Below are 13,720 nucleotides of genomic sequence, written 5' to 3'. Positions count from 1 at the left end.
CTCTGTCCCTCACCTGAGGGGGCCAGTTCCAGTGGCCAGGACTGACCAGCTCAGCTTCCACCCAGACACACATCCTTGGGTTGATGCACCCTAGCATCTGATCCAAGACCTGCTGGCGTGTGTGAAGGGACTGGTCCTGCGGAACAATAACTGCAGGATCTCCATGGCTTGAGGCAACAGCAGGGTATTTGAGAGGAGTTTCAGTGAGGGTCCAGTGATGATGGCATTCCAGAGGACTTGAACCAGATCAATGAATGACCCATCACAATGAACATTTTGTGAGTGGGATTGATTGAACAGAGGCTTTACTGTATGACAAACTGAAGCTCTCAATGCCACTAGGATGAATGAAGAAGTGTTGGAAAGATAAAAGAGTAAGGTAGTTATTTGTTTGTTTGCTTTGCTTTGTTTTTATTTTTTGTGGGGGAAAATCTTTTGGAGTAGCATGCTGCAGGAGTGAGGAGTGGATATGGAGGGACTGGAAAGTGAGTAGGATTGAAGTGCATGATGTGAAATTCCCAAAGAATAAATAATTATGTTAAAAAAAACAAACAACAACAGAAAAAAAAAAACCCAGCCCAAATGTTGAACTAGGTGAAAGGTCAAAGAAAATCACTACTCTGATAACTCAACCTAGTTTGCTTCAAGAGTGAGATCTCTTCCTCTAGACCAATGGTTCTCAATCTTCCCAATGCTGTGACACCTTAATATAGTTCCTCATGCTGTGGTGACCCCCAGAAATAAAATCACTTTCATTGCTACTTCATAACTGTAATTTTGCTACTGTTATGAATCCTAATGGAAATATCCATGTCTTCTGATGGTCTTAGATGACCCCTGTGAAGGGTCCATTTGACCACCAAAGAGACCCGAATGTGGAGAGCCATTTCTCTAGACCTTCATAGTTTCTGTTGTGAGTCAGGAGACTGCTCTGCAGCGCAGCAACAAGCTGTTTGTGTGGACAAGGAGCCCTGGCCAACAGAACAAGAGGGAAGCAAAACCCTATGCTCCCTTGACCCCTCCTCTCCTTATCTCTCCAAGATGATGGCTTCAGCAGACTATCTCCAAAATGAAGGCCAAGAAGTGAAGAAGGAACCAGATTTCTGGATCTTCTGCCTTCTGGCAGAAGGGCAAAAGGAGAGAGTAGATAAAAAAAATGACTAGAAAATCCTGCTGGTTTAGGAACTATGGTTTCTGTGGGAAAAAAAAAAAAAAAAAAGATGTCCTTTTCCTGAAGACCAGGGTGTGTTCAACTCTCTGCATGTCTTGGCAAAGTGCTTGCAAAGCACTTTCATCTACAACAGAAGACCATGTGACTGAACAGGAAAGAGGCTGGCAAAGGAAACCTGGAGGTGACACTGCTGAGCTTCATGACAGACACACTGCTCCACTGATCCAAAGACAAAGCTGAAAGAGAAAACACTTTGTCAACTAGAAAATATCTAGTGAAAATAAGGAAATGCTTCATCATAAGCCTGAAACTTGGTGGAGCCTGAGATTTTGAGGTGGAGTGCATAATTAGTTCCCCTCTGTCCTTGTCACCCATCATGCCCAGATGCTGGATTATAACACTGTCTCTGCTTTTGGATCTTGAGGTACAGGCTGTGTCCATACTTGTAAGATATTTGGAAAGTGCTTGTGGAGTGAATATATGATGGTTTAATTGCATTTCTGTAATCAATTCTTAATATCATTACAAAAGCTTATCTGTAGAAATACATTATTAACCTATCAGGGATAGGGAAACAGACTCCAAGATTCAAGTTCTTCCTACACTTTTTGAAACTCTGAGAATTTTCTTCACATCTGGGTCCAGTTCTCCAGTAAATCACTAATGTTGCCCTGCCTGTTTATGAAATTAAAAAATTGCACTAACCCATTGTTTCCAGACAGGTAAGATCAGTATTGATAGTACAGGGGCTAGAGAAATAAGGAAGTACTAAACCTTGAGATACAAGAGAAGAATTCATAAAAATGAGTCCTCTGGGATCTGCATCCACCAGGGGCAGATGTAATTGTTCCCCAGGAGACCATTCATCGACATGGCAAAGATGCTATGAGCTGGAGGTGCACATTTCTTTACTCATTTATATTAAACTGCACACACAAACACACACACACACACACACATACACACACACACACACACACCCTTTTTTAGACACAGCTCTGGCTGTCCTGGCACTGGAGATCATCCTGCCTTAGCCTCCACAGTGCTGTGATTACAGGCATAAAAGAATATAAATTCACTTTCATTCTTTTCCTTTTTGTCTTCAACTTCCTGGGCATGAAACACACTGCAGTTGTAAAAGTGGGTTCTTGATCCAATGGCAGTCCGTCATCTTAACCTCAAAACCTGGTATGGGATTGGGGCCACACTTCTACCCACAACGAGCAACTCAATGGTAGAAAAGCCCATTTTCTGGGTTTCATGACCTGCAGAATTTGAGTTTCTCCAACAGTATGGCCTCTAGGTATAAAACTGTTCAGCAGCTCAGTGTGTGTGTGTGTGTGTGTGTGTGTGTGTGTGTGTGTGTGTGTGTGTGTGTGCATGCATGTCTGTGGGTAGGTACACATTGTGCGTGGCCATGTACAAACTAGAGAACAACTCTGACAGTGTGTGCCATAGGTACCATCCACTTTTTATTTTTGGCCACATGGTGTCCTGCTGGTCTGGAGCTCACCAGGCTGTCTAGGCTATCAGGCAATCAAGCCCCACCTGTCTCTGCCTCCCCAGTAATGGGATTACAAGCACACATCGTCATGTGCCCCCCCCTCAAAACAACATGGTTTCTGGTGTTGGAACTCAGGTCCTCACTCTAACATGGCAAGGATTTTTACCAACTGAGAGGATGTTTTTTGACGTAATAGTCACTTGAAGCATCCCAGGCATTTTGTTAAAAAAATAAACCAATTCTGAGGGATGCTCTTCTTGGGTAGCATCTCTGAGCACCGGGATGTGCAGAGAAAGCAGGAATTGACACTCTGGGAAGACAAGAGCAGCTGGGCCCTGAAGTGTAACTTTCCTGGGAGACTGAGATTCCTTGGTGGGTGGGTGCCCTATCACCCTTCCCTGTCTGTTATTGAGGTCAAGCTCAGAGCATCCCAACCCAGCCACACCCCTACCCTCAGAAGCTGGTTTTTTATCAGGTTAAGTTTCAGTGGTTTCTAACCATTGAATTGTAACTAGCTGATCTCTCAAAAAAGGAAAAAAATATTACTTGAGAGCAATTATCTTTTCAAGTATAAGTATAAAAGGTAACTTTCCCTCTGTGGTGAATACAGATTTTACTTCTGCCATATTCACAGTGGGAGCAAACATGAAGGAAAGAGAGACACGAGAGGACAGAGAGAGAAGGGGAGACTGAAGCAGCAAAAAAGGAAAAGAGGGAGCATGATCTGGGAGAGACTCACCTGCCTCAGAGAGGGAAGGGCGTGCCGTGAGGGTGTGGTGGGCTGCTCTCACCTGCCCGCCAGGGATCCCGCTGCACCCAAGTCTGCCCAGCCTTCTCCAACCTTACCAGGAAGCAAGCCCCACCCAGTTCTCAGCATAGATGAAGTCCCTGCTCTGAGAAATAAAGTGGCTTCCTGATCAGAACTTGAAAAGACCAAATGGCTACCTGTTCTGATTCCTGGTGCTTTCCATTTTTACTCCAGATTTCCTAGTTTCGCTTTGTGCATTTATTTTTTTCTAACTAATCCTAGCTTAGAAATGCTTGGATCTTCTTCATTTGGTTTTACCTAACACGGCTGAGCTAACAGCTTTCAGGTGCTGAGACCAGCCCCATCCTACAGTCAGATGTGGCATCTCTCACCCTGATCTTATATTTGCTCTGGAGACACCAGCCATATAATTTAACCTCATCCTCAGAGCCATGAGCCTTAAATTTGTGCAAGCAATCACTGCTGTTCAACAGTATTGATTAACAGGCACTCAGGCTACAAAGAGGAACAAAGCATGGTCCCTACCCCTGCGGAACAGTACAGACTAATTAGAGAAGTCAACTTGGTTTTTTAAAAAGGCAGCCTCACTATGTGGTCCTGGCCACCTGGACCTGGGTTGAACTCACAGTCATAGAGCTTGCACTGCCTCTGACTCCCAAGTGCTGGGCTTAAGAGATCAAATCTTAAGCAAGCATTTCAGTATAACACTGAAGAAAGTTCTCCCAAGACTCTGGGCATGCAAACACAGAGTTCTACTCTCAGGGATGATGCTAGGTAGGAACCTGAAGAAGACATGTCTTGATCTGAGTCTGGGTAGCGGCTAACAAAGTGGCAGGAAGTGCTATCTGCTGCTGTCTGCACTATGCCAATAAAGTAGATGCTGGGAATGGCAGCAAAGGAGTCTGGGAATGTTCACTGGACCAAAGCAGGAAAAGCGGACTATTATCTCTAAAGAGCTGACACGATGCAAAATGAAGTGGACATAATGTATTATTCACCAGAGCATTCCATTTGAATCTAATGAATCCTTAGAGACAAAAAGAAAAGGGCAGAGGATTGGAAATAGTACAAGGATGGGACAGCAAGTAAGCTCGACTGTTTGGTCAACTCAAAAATGGAGCACCTGTGGGAATAACTGGCTCGGACATGCAAAAGGTGAGGTCTTCAAAGAGCATAATAGAAGGGGCTACTGTGTTATCCTGGTTTGCTTCAAGTTGCTGTAATAAAACATTGACCTAGAGCAACCTGGGAAGAAAAGGGTTTATTTGACCTACAAGTTAAGAGACCATCACTGAAGATAGGAAGCCAGAGTAGGAAGAACCTGGAGGAAGGAGCTGATGCAGACAATGGAGGAATGCTGCCTACTGGCTTGCTCCACCTGGCTTGCTCAGCCTGCGTTCTTATATAACCTAAGACCACCTACCTGCCCAGGGATGGCATCACCCACAGTGGCTGGATCCTATTTGTCAATTAGCAATCATAGACATGCTCACAGGCCAATCCAATGGGGGCATTTTCTTAGTTGAGATGCCCTCTTCTCAGATTCTTCACAGTAGCAAGCAAGACTAACCACCACAGCATAAGCAATATTTAAGGTAGGACTTTGGCTCTGAGTCACACCCTTGGCTTAGACAAACCAAATCTAAAAGCCTTTTGGTTTGGTTGTTTGTGTTGATTGGGGATTTAAATAAGAACTGAGACTCACAGAAGATATCCATTAACATACAGAGGGTAAGACCATTCACAGAAAAAAAGCAAAGGCCACAACAGGACATAAGTAGACTCTCATTTTAAAACAGAATGTAATACAAAAACAACAGGAAGAGATTGTGTGAGGAAAGGGAAATAGGATATACTGTGTACCCCCTGCTCTTTGCAGGCTTATGTATAGGATTTTCTTCTCCTTTTTCCTTCAGAAACATCAATATATTTACAAACACACAGTTGTACATATATATATGTCAATAAAATATAGACAATCTAAAAATTAGATCAGTCTTAATACATTTTACGTTATTTGACCAATACTCGTAAATTATTAAATGTGAAGATTTTTATTTCAGGTACTTATTTAGTGGCCTTATTCTCTCTCCTAAACACCCAGAAAAGAACATGTTGTGATTTTACAGACAAGACATGTACTTTGAAGGGGGAGCAGCAGTAATCTTAGAATTTGGTGGCAATTTTTTTCATTTGTATTTCCTACAAACATTTGTGGTTTTATTTATTAATTAAAAAGTCAACAAGACATGAGTCTAAGAGGAAATCTTAAATTTAAATAGTTTGAAGTAAATGAAACATAACTTTTAAGACACTGGAAGGTGCAGAGAAAGAAGTGTTAAGAGAGATTTATGGCACTGATTGTTTGTTCAATGAGGAGAAAAATCTAAAATCATTAATCCTGGTTTCTAACATAAATAGAAAAATGAACTGGGTATGGTGGCATACACACATGATTCTAGCATTATGACAGCAGAGGCTGGAGGATTGTAAATTCAAGGCTAACTTGAGCTATGTAACAAGGCCTTGTCTCAACATGAAAGAAAAAAGGAAGATAAAAAAGAAAGAGGGAGAAGGAAAGGTGAGAGAAAAGAAAAATGAAGAAGACAAGAACAGAGAAAAGATAATTGCAAAAGGAAGTAGAAGTTGAATCAAAAAAAAGAAATAATGAAAATTAGAGCAAAAATCAACAAAATAAAAAAACAAGACAGCAATAAAGAGAACCAATAAAATCACAAGCTGGCTCTTTACAATTATTAATAAAATTGATGAGCCTCTAGCTGGGATAAGAAAAATAAAGAGATGATGCAAGTTATTACATGAGAGAGACTGTAGCAATAGCTCTTCTGTTAAGAACATAAATGATGTTCTTGCAAAGGACCCAGCTACATTCCCAGCATCCACACAGCATCCCAAAATTGCCTGTAACTCCAATTCCAGATAACCTTACACCCTCTCCTGGCCTCCACAGATACCTACATGCAGCTACATAATGTATGATTGCAACTATCTGACACTATAAAAGAGATAAAACTATAAAATAGTAAAGATCAGTGGCTATTAAAGGGTGAGAGGAGAGAAGGCTAAATTAGCAGAGCACAGACATTTTTAGACCCATGAAAATACCCAATGTGATAACATGACATCATAAATTTCAAACACACAGAGAATTACAGCCCCTAGAGTGAATGTTACCTAGCCTGGGCAATATAGCAAGACCTTGTGTCAGAGAAATCAGGAGTGGAGGAGAAACAGAAAAAGGAAAAGAAGAAATTGATCACAAAATAGGCAGTAAAGCTGTCACGCCACAAACATCAACAAAGAACACTTCTGTGACTGTAAGAGTCAGGGGGATTGCCAGCCAGCAGCAAGCTAGCCATCTGCAAATCTTCAGCAGAAACTCTTCAAACCAATTCAGCCTGACACCACTCACTTGGAGCCAGTGTCAACCTCAGAGGTTGAGGGCTGTGTCCCCAAGCCACTCACACATGCTTTGAATGCCATTCATGAATCCCTTGCTTCTGACCCAACCACAGAAATCAATGTCATCCTCCAGGTTCTATCTATTTGTTCCTGAAGCTCCCAGAACTCAGGGAAACATTTACCACATTTCTCTTTAAAGGATGTTATGAAGGACACAGGTACAGAGATGAAGAGGGTAAGGTCTGGAAGGAGTGAGAAGCCCTCACGCCCTCTTTGAAGCCTCTATCTTCCCCATACTCAGGGTCAAGAGGCACGCTGGGCCCTGTCTTTTGGGTTCTTTGCAGACTTCATTGTGTGGGAACAATTGCTAACAGACTGGGTGTGTCCACTTCAGCATTTTTCTTGGCATATCTAAGCGCCATGCCTCCCTGCCGGGCACTCTCAGAACTACTCCGGGATGAAGAAGGGCATCTTACAACCTGCCATTATGCAAAGATAGGTCAGAGAATTGCTTTAGGGACAGGTCCAAGACAAAATGGCAAATCCAGTTCATGAGCCAGGAAATGGGGACAAAGACAAAATAAAAATCCCACTATGAGAAACATACAAATCTGAAGATGTTTGACATTCCAATGACTATCATGATTTTAGAAAACTAGGACCATGGTACATAAGTCTGTTTTGTTTCCAGTCCACCAGTGAGGTACTTGAAGGTGGTTATCCTACTTCCTGCTGAGTTACAGAATGCTCCATTATGTAGTGGTGATAGCCTTCTGAGAGACTGACACTTGGCCCAAATCCTCAGCATACCAGCACAGTGACTTTGGATAAAATCCAGTATTCATTGCTTCAGAGTCTTGCCTGTCTGCAGTATAAAATGGTGTTAATAACATCTCTAATGTAGGGTGTTTAGGGTAAGATAATTAATATTTAAATAAGTACTGCATAGCACAATTAAGTGCATGTTCACGGATCTCAGCTTCCAGGCCTGGCTGAAGTCAAACTGTGCATAGGTGTTTACTGTAGCCTGAAGGGAGTTAAAGGCAGCCAGTAGGAGATCCTTTGCTCTGTCTCTGGTACATCTGTAGCCTAGCTAAGAACCACATTCAATTCTCTTCATCTCTTCACTCTCACCCAATGATGTGGCTATGTTCTCACATACTCAATGTGAGTATAGGTACACAATGAGAAGTGGAAAATGATAGGTGTGAACCCTCCTCTCTCAGAGCACACGCTCTAGACCTTTGGAAGAGATTCACTCTCTTGAATTACATGCTCTTCCTCATTATGTACTTTATCAAAGACTGTCTTGATTTAAGACACAGTGACATGACTCAAGCTGCCACTTGGAATTTCTGTGAGGCTCTTGAATTAGACCCAACCAATGCAGATGCCGGCATACATTTCAGTTGACTTTTCAAAGACATTGCCTTGAACTGATGGTGAAGGCAGCTGGCAACCACAGTCACCTTTGGGGATCTGCCTATTTATGCTGGACTCTGCCCTCCAGCAACAGATTGGGGATTTTCTTCCTCCTCTTGTTTTTGATGACCCTGAGAATTGAACCCAGGCTCTTGGTGTGCTAAAGCACTTCCTCTTCCAGTGAGCAAACATCTCTGCCCTGGACTCCCTTTTTAAAATCTTTTGTGTTCCTAGAAATCTGCTAGTGAGTAGCAGAACAATTAGTAATGTCAGCTTCTATAAGCACTCGTTGTCAGAACTGCAATGCTCTTATCCTCCACAGTAAGAATGTGATTTCCAAATAATAAAAGATGTTCATTGGGTTTCCATTTCAAAATACAAGGGAAAAGAGATCTTTCTCACTCCTGCTGCTGTTTCCCTCTTCAAATGTTCATCTCCATCTCCATAATAGAAGAAAATGCATACACTTGATTACTCTACCACCACCATCATGACAACATGTATAGTAGATTACTGTCTTCAGACTGCATTTTTTGTTGAGAGAAAAACACAACAGTTCAATAGTTCAATGTTTGTATGACACTATTTTATTAAGAGACAGAAATCTAAAATAACAATTATATATGACTTTTCATGTTAGGGTCAAGTTTTATTTTTTTCTAGATGGTTTTAAATATCGAATGAGTTGAAAAAATAAAAACACATTTTAATTAAAATACTTTATTTTTCAGATGCATGTATTACTTTTGGTATAGGTGAATGTGGTAGTTTGAATGTAATTAGCCTTCATAAGCTCATAGGGAGTGGCACTATTAGGAGGTGTATCTTTGTTGGAATAGATATGGCCTTATTGGAGGAAGTGAGTCACTGTAGGGGTGGGCTTTGTGGTCTCATATATGCTCAAGCCATGTCCAGTGTCTCAGACCACTTCCTGTTACCTGTAGGTGCTGTGGAATAATCCTTTTGTACACTGTAAAGATTTGTCACTCAAATTGGTTTAATAAAAAACTCACTGGCTGGTAACCAGACAAGAAGTACAGGTGGGACAACCAAACTAAGGATGCTGGGATGAAGGACAGAGTCGAAGGAGTTACAAGCAGACACAGAGAGAAGCAAGATGGGCACACCGTACTGAGAAAGGGTACCAAGCCACATGGCAAAGCATAGATAAGAAGTATAGGTTAATTTAAAATATAAGAGTTATCTAGTAATAAGCCTGAGCTACTGGCCAAGAATTTGTTATTAATATAAGCCTCTGTGTACTTATTTGGGAATTACTGGAAGGACAAACTTCTGCCAACATGTGGGTCAAGATGTAGGACTCTCATCTCCTTCTCCAGCATCATGTCTGCCTACACAACCATACTCTGAGCTACCATATTCTTCACCAAGATGATAGTGGACCAAACTTCTGAAAATGAGAGTCACCCCAATTAAATGTTTTTCCTTTATAAGAGTTGCCATGGTTATGGTGTCTATTCACAGCAATAGAAAACCTAAGACAGTGAATAAATGTGATGTACTAATATATAAATTAAAATAGAAGCATAAAAGTAAAATAGTGATAAGCAGGTCCAGTGAGTTCTTTTCCATTTCCTTCTTAATAGAATGACACTTCCCCTCTGTGGAATATATAGTAGTAAGAATATTTTATGTGAAAATTCATGCTAACAGCTTAGCATTTGTCCTTCATATTTTATCTTTATTCAAGCAATCATTTGCAACCCCATAAAGCATATACATACATAGCTACATACTAATACATATAAAAATATGTACAATTTTATATCTTGGTCTTCTTATGCAATGGGATTCAAAACATATCCCAGGAAGTCAACTGGGATATATTAAATTAATTCTTTTTATTGTTTGCAAAACATTCTAGTTTCTGCCTTCTGTTTCTCTTAATTATCTACTTGTAGACCAATGCCATCCTCATCAAGTTTTGGGGCACTAATATTTTTCAACTTTATATGGTGGGAGCAATTGAGAAACAAAGAAAAAGAAATAAACAAGAAAGAGTATTGGATGTAACCTAAATGGTGACTGATATGGGTGAGAGAGGCAACCATAAGATGCATGCTAACTCCCATCTCAGAATTGATCCGCCTGGCCATATACAGCCAACACTAGCACTACCCTTATATGGAGTGTGTGCTGCTGAATTTACAGCTAGAATAAGATTAGCATGTGTCTGCTCATCAGTATAGCTCCCTAAAGAAAGCCCTAGATGTGGAACAATGGAGACAAGGTTATGGTGGCTGAATCACCTTGATTACCATCTCCCAAGCTCACAGAAAGATTATTTCTTCTTCTACCTGTAACACGAACAAAGAAAGAATTAGAAGCAAAGTCAGCCTTGCTGTATCCAAAGTCTTCCACAAGAGCCTTGAGCTCAGAAGCAGTAGTGTTTTTTTTTAAACAAATTTATTTTTATTTGTAATCATGTGCATGTGAGAGGGGCATGTGCTCATGAACACAGGTGCTGGTGGATGCAGAGCATGCTCATGGGGCTGGAGTTCCAGGTAATTGTGAGCTGCCCAGCATAGGTGCTGCAAATCAAACTCAGTGCCACCCTGCTACACAGCCATCTTTCCAGGCCCCCAGAAGCAACAGTTCTGATAGTTGCTTTGGGGATAATAGAAGGTAAACGAGGGTAAATTTTGATGTCTGAAAAAAACAAGACCTTTTAACATTCTCCTCAATAAGTATGTTTTTGTTGTTATTGGATTTCATTGGGTAAAATGTGCTAGAGGTTGAACCCAATACTTTGCACACGGTAATCACACGCTCTACTCCTCACTATAATGTCAGCCTCGGTTTTTCCTTTATGAGAAATTAGGAACTTTTTTCTTCTGTGTGATCTTCTGGTGCCCCAGCTCCACACACTGCTCAGACTATCCGTCAATCCTGAAAGACAAAAAAAAAAAAAAGATTTTTAAAAAAGAATTGTTACTTTACAGCAGTAACTTGTTCCACCCAGGAATGTAATGTCTTACTATTATTTTCTTTCATTTTGTACCCTTATTTAATGATCTTCTGTGCATCCTTAAGAAAATTACTTCCAAATATTTGATTTAGCTAAGATTCTCAATAGATGATTTTTCTCATTTCCATCTAAATTCTCATTTCTACAGGAAAGTCACTTTTTAACATTTATTCCATAACTCCCTTAAATGTTTTTAGGAATTAATACCATATGCAAATACATGATGATAAATGTGAAAACACTGAAGGTATCACTTGATTCCTATGAAAATACTAATTATAAAAATGTACTTCCTCCACAAGAAACCAATAACCATAGACTCACTTGTTCACACACTCAGGAAATAAAAGCATTAAAATGGAAATCAGTATATATGCCAAGGACCTGTAGGGTAAAAAAAAATGTAGTTCCTCTTCAAATATAAGAAAACATTGGTAGATTGACTGAATGTTGAGGTCATTTAGAGCAGGGACACTCTTATCTAGAGGTTAATTAGCCTGAGCTCACCACTTCCTTCATGTAATTCCCAGCCAGCCAGCACTGTTCCTCTTCCATTTCTGAAGCAATAAAAGGGTGTCTTCAGAATGTGTCAGCCTGATTCTGCACCAAAGAATGGAAGATTAATACTAAGCCACCATATTGCACAAGATGAGGGATGAGAACAAACAGCCATCAAATTGGTCTTTTGTCTAATACATCAGAAACTAACCCTAACATGACTCATGGAGCAGCTGTCATGGTGAGGGAGGAGAAAGGTGGAGTTTTCTCTACTTCTATCCCTTTGTAGATCAGATTTCCAGAAAGGGGGCCACATAAGCTGCATCTGTGCCAGTCTTGGGTCAAAGAATATAATCTCCCACTATGAGGATTGTTCTTTGAGAGACGCTCTTAACCTTGGGATCCTAGAGAAGTTTAAACAAAGGAAGTAAATTATGATTATAGTCTGAAGCAAAGCAATGTGAAATAATATAGGAAATTTCTATAGACTAATCAACATATCTCACTAAGGCACATTCACGAACAACTTAAATAGACAATGGATTCTACCCTTAACACCAATGGATAGAATGATAATGATGATGCAAAGAGAGGCCAACCAAACATATCCAAAGCTGTAGGTCAACATTTTTTCCAACCACAAAGTGAATGTAAAGTAGGTTCTCATGAGGTAGTGTTATTCTGTCCCCTGAGAGGCAGAACTGACAAAAGACTTTTGAAATTTCTATTCTCACCAGTTAATGGTTTCAGGAAGTGTCTCATAACTTCTGGTTAGGATATAATAGAAAAATCATAGAGCACAGTGAGTTGTACAAGTTTTACAGGTCTTGCAAATCCACTGGGAACTTACTAATCACTCAAGCATAGATGCCCAATACCTCACTGGGTAAAAAGACAGGAGTACAAGAGTCTTGAGTAAAAAATGCACCGACCTTGAAGAATTTAAAATGACACGTTACTTGCCATGCCAGAGCTAGTGATTCTCCACTACACTGAAAACTGAGACCTATAGATGGCTTCCCAATGTTCCATGCTACTTACAGATAGCACCCTTCCACACTCAGCATCTGTGACATGACAGAAAGCCCAGGTGCTGACTAGTGGTCACTATATCTTCCAGTATGGGTTTGAGAAGCCAGTAGAATAGTCCACTTATTATTTCTTCCCTTTAGATTTTTTCTAAATCACAAAGAGATGGGTTGTGATTTAACTCACATAAATTATTTTTCAAAACTCTCTGTAAGAATTGATACTGGTACAGTTCAATAGAAAGTAGAAGACAATGATCATGTGGTATTTAAAGCTACAACAGGCAGATTAGACTCTGTCCTGAATACACAAGGAGAGACTATGTTTTTTAAAAAATAGATTTTTCCCTCTTCCTATACATCCCAACCACAGTTTCCCCTCCCTCCACTCCTCTAAGCCACACCCCCTCAGATCCACTCACCCTAAGTTTGCCTTCAGAAGAGAGTACTCCTCCAAGAAATAACAACCAAACAGTACAAAACAAAACATAATAAGACAAGGCAAAAGCCCTCATGTTGAGGCTAAACAAGGAAACCCAATAGGAAAAGGCTCCCAACAACAAGCAAAAGAGTCAGAGACATACCTGTTTCCACTGTTAGGAGCCCCACAAAGCTAACAGAAATAACATAGAACTGATGCACACCCATGCAGACTCCGTGCTTGCTGCTTCAGGTTCTGTGAGCCCTAACTAGTTAATTCAATGGGCCATGTTCTCCTCGGGTCCTCAATTCCCCTCTGACTCCTACAGTATGTCCTCCTCCTCTTCTGTGGGATTCCCTAAAGCTCCAAGGGAAGGGACTCATGGAGACCTCCAATTTAGACTGTAGGCCTCTGCACCAACTCTCATATGCTGCTGGAGGAAGCCTCTTTGATGACAACTGGAGGACAAAGCACCAGTCTTAAATCTCTGGGCTA

The sequence above is a fragment of the Cricetulus griseus genome, chromosome 2 (assembly GCF_003668045.3).
Source record: "Cricetulus griseus strain 17A/GY chromosome 2, alternate assembly CriGri-PICRH-1.0, whole genome shotgun sequence".
Classification (NCBI taxonomy): domain Eukaryota; kingdom Metazoa; phylum Chordata; class Mammalia; order Rodentia; family Cricetidae; genus Cricetulus; species Cricetulus griseus.
The sequence above is the reverse complement of the archived record's forward strand: the minus strand, read 5'-3'. Positions refer to the sequence as shown.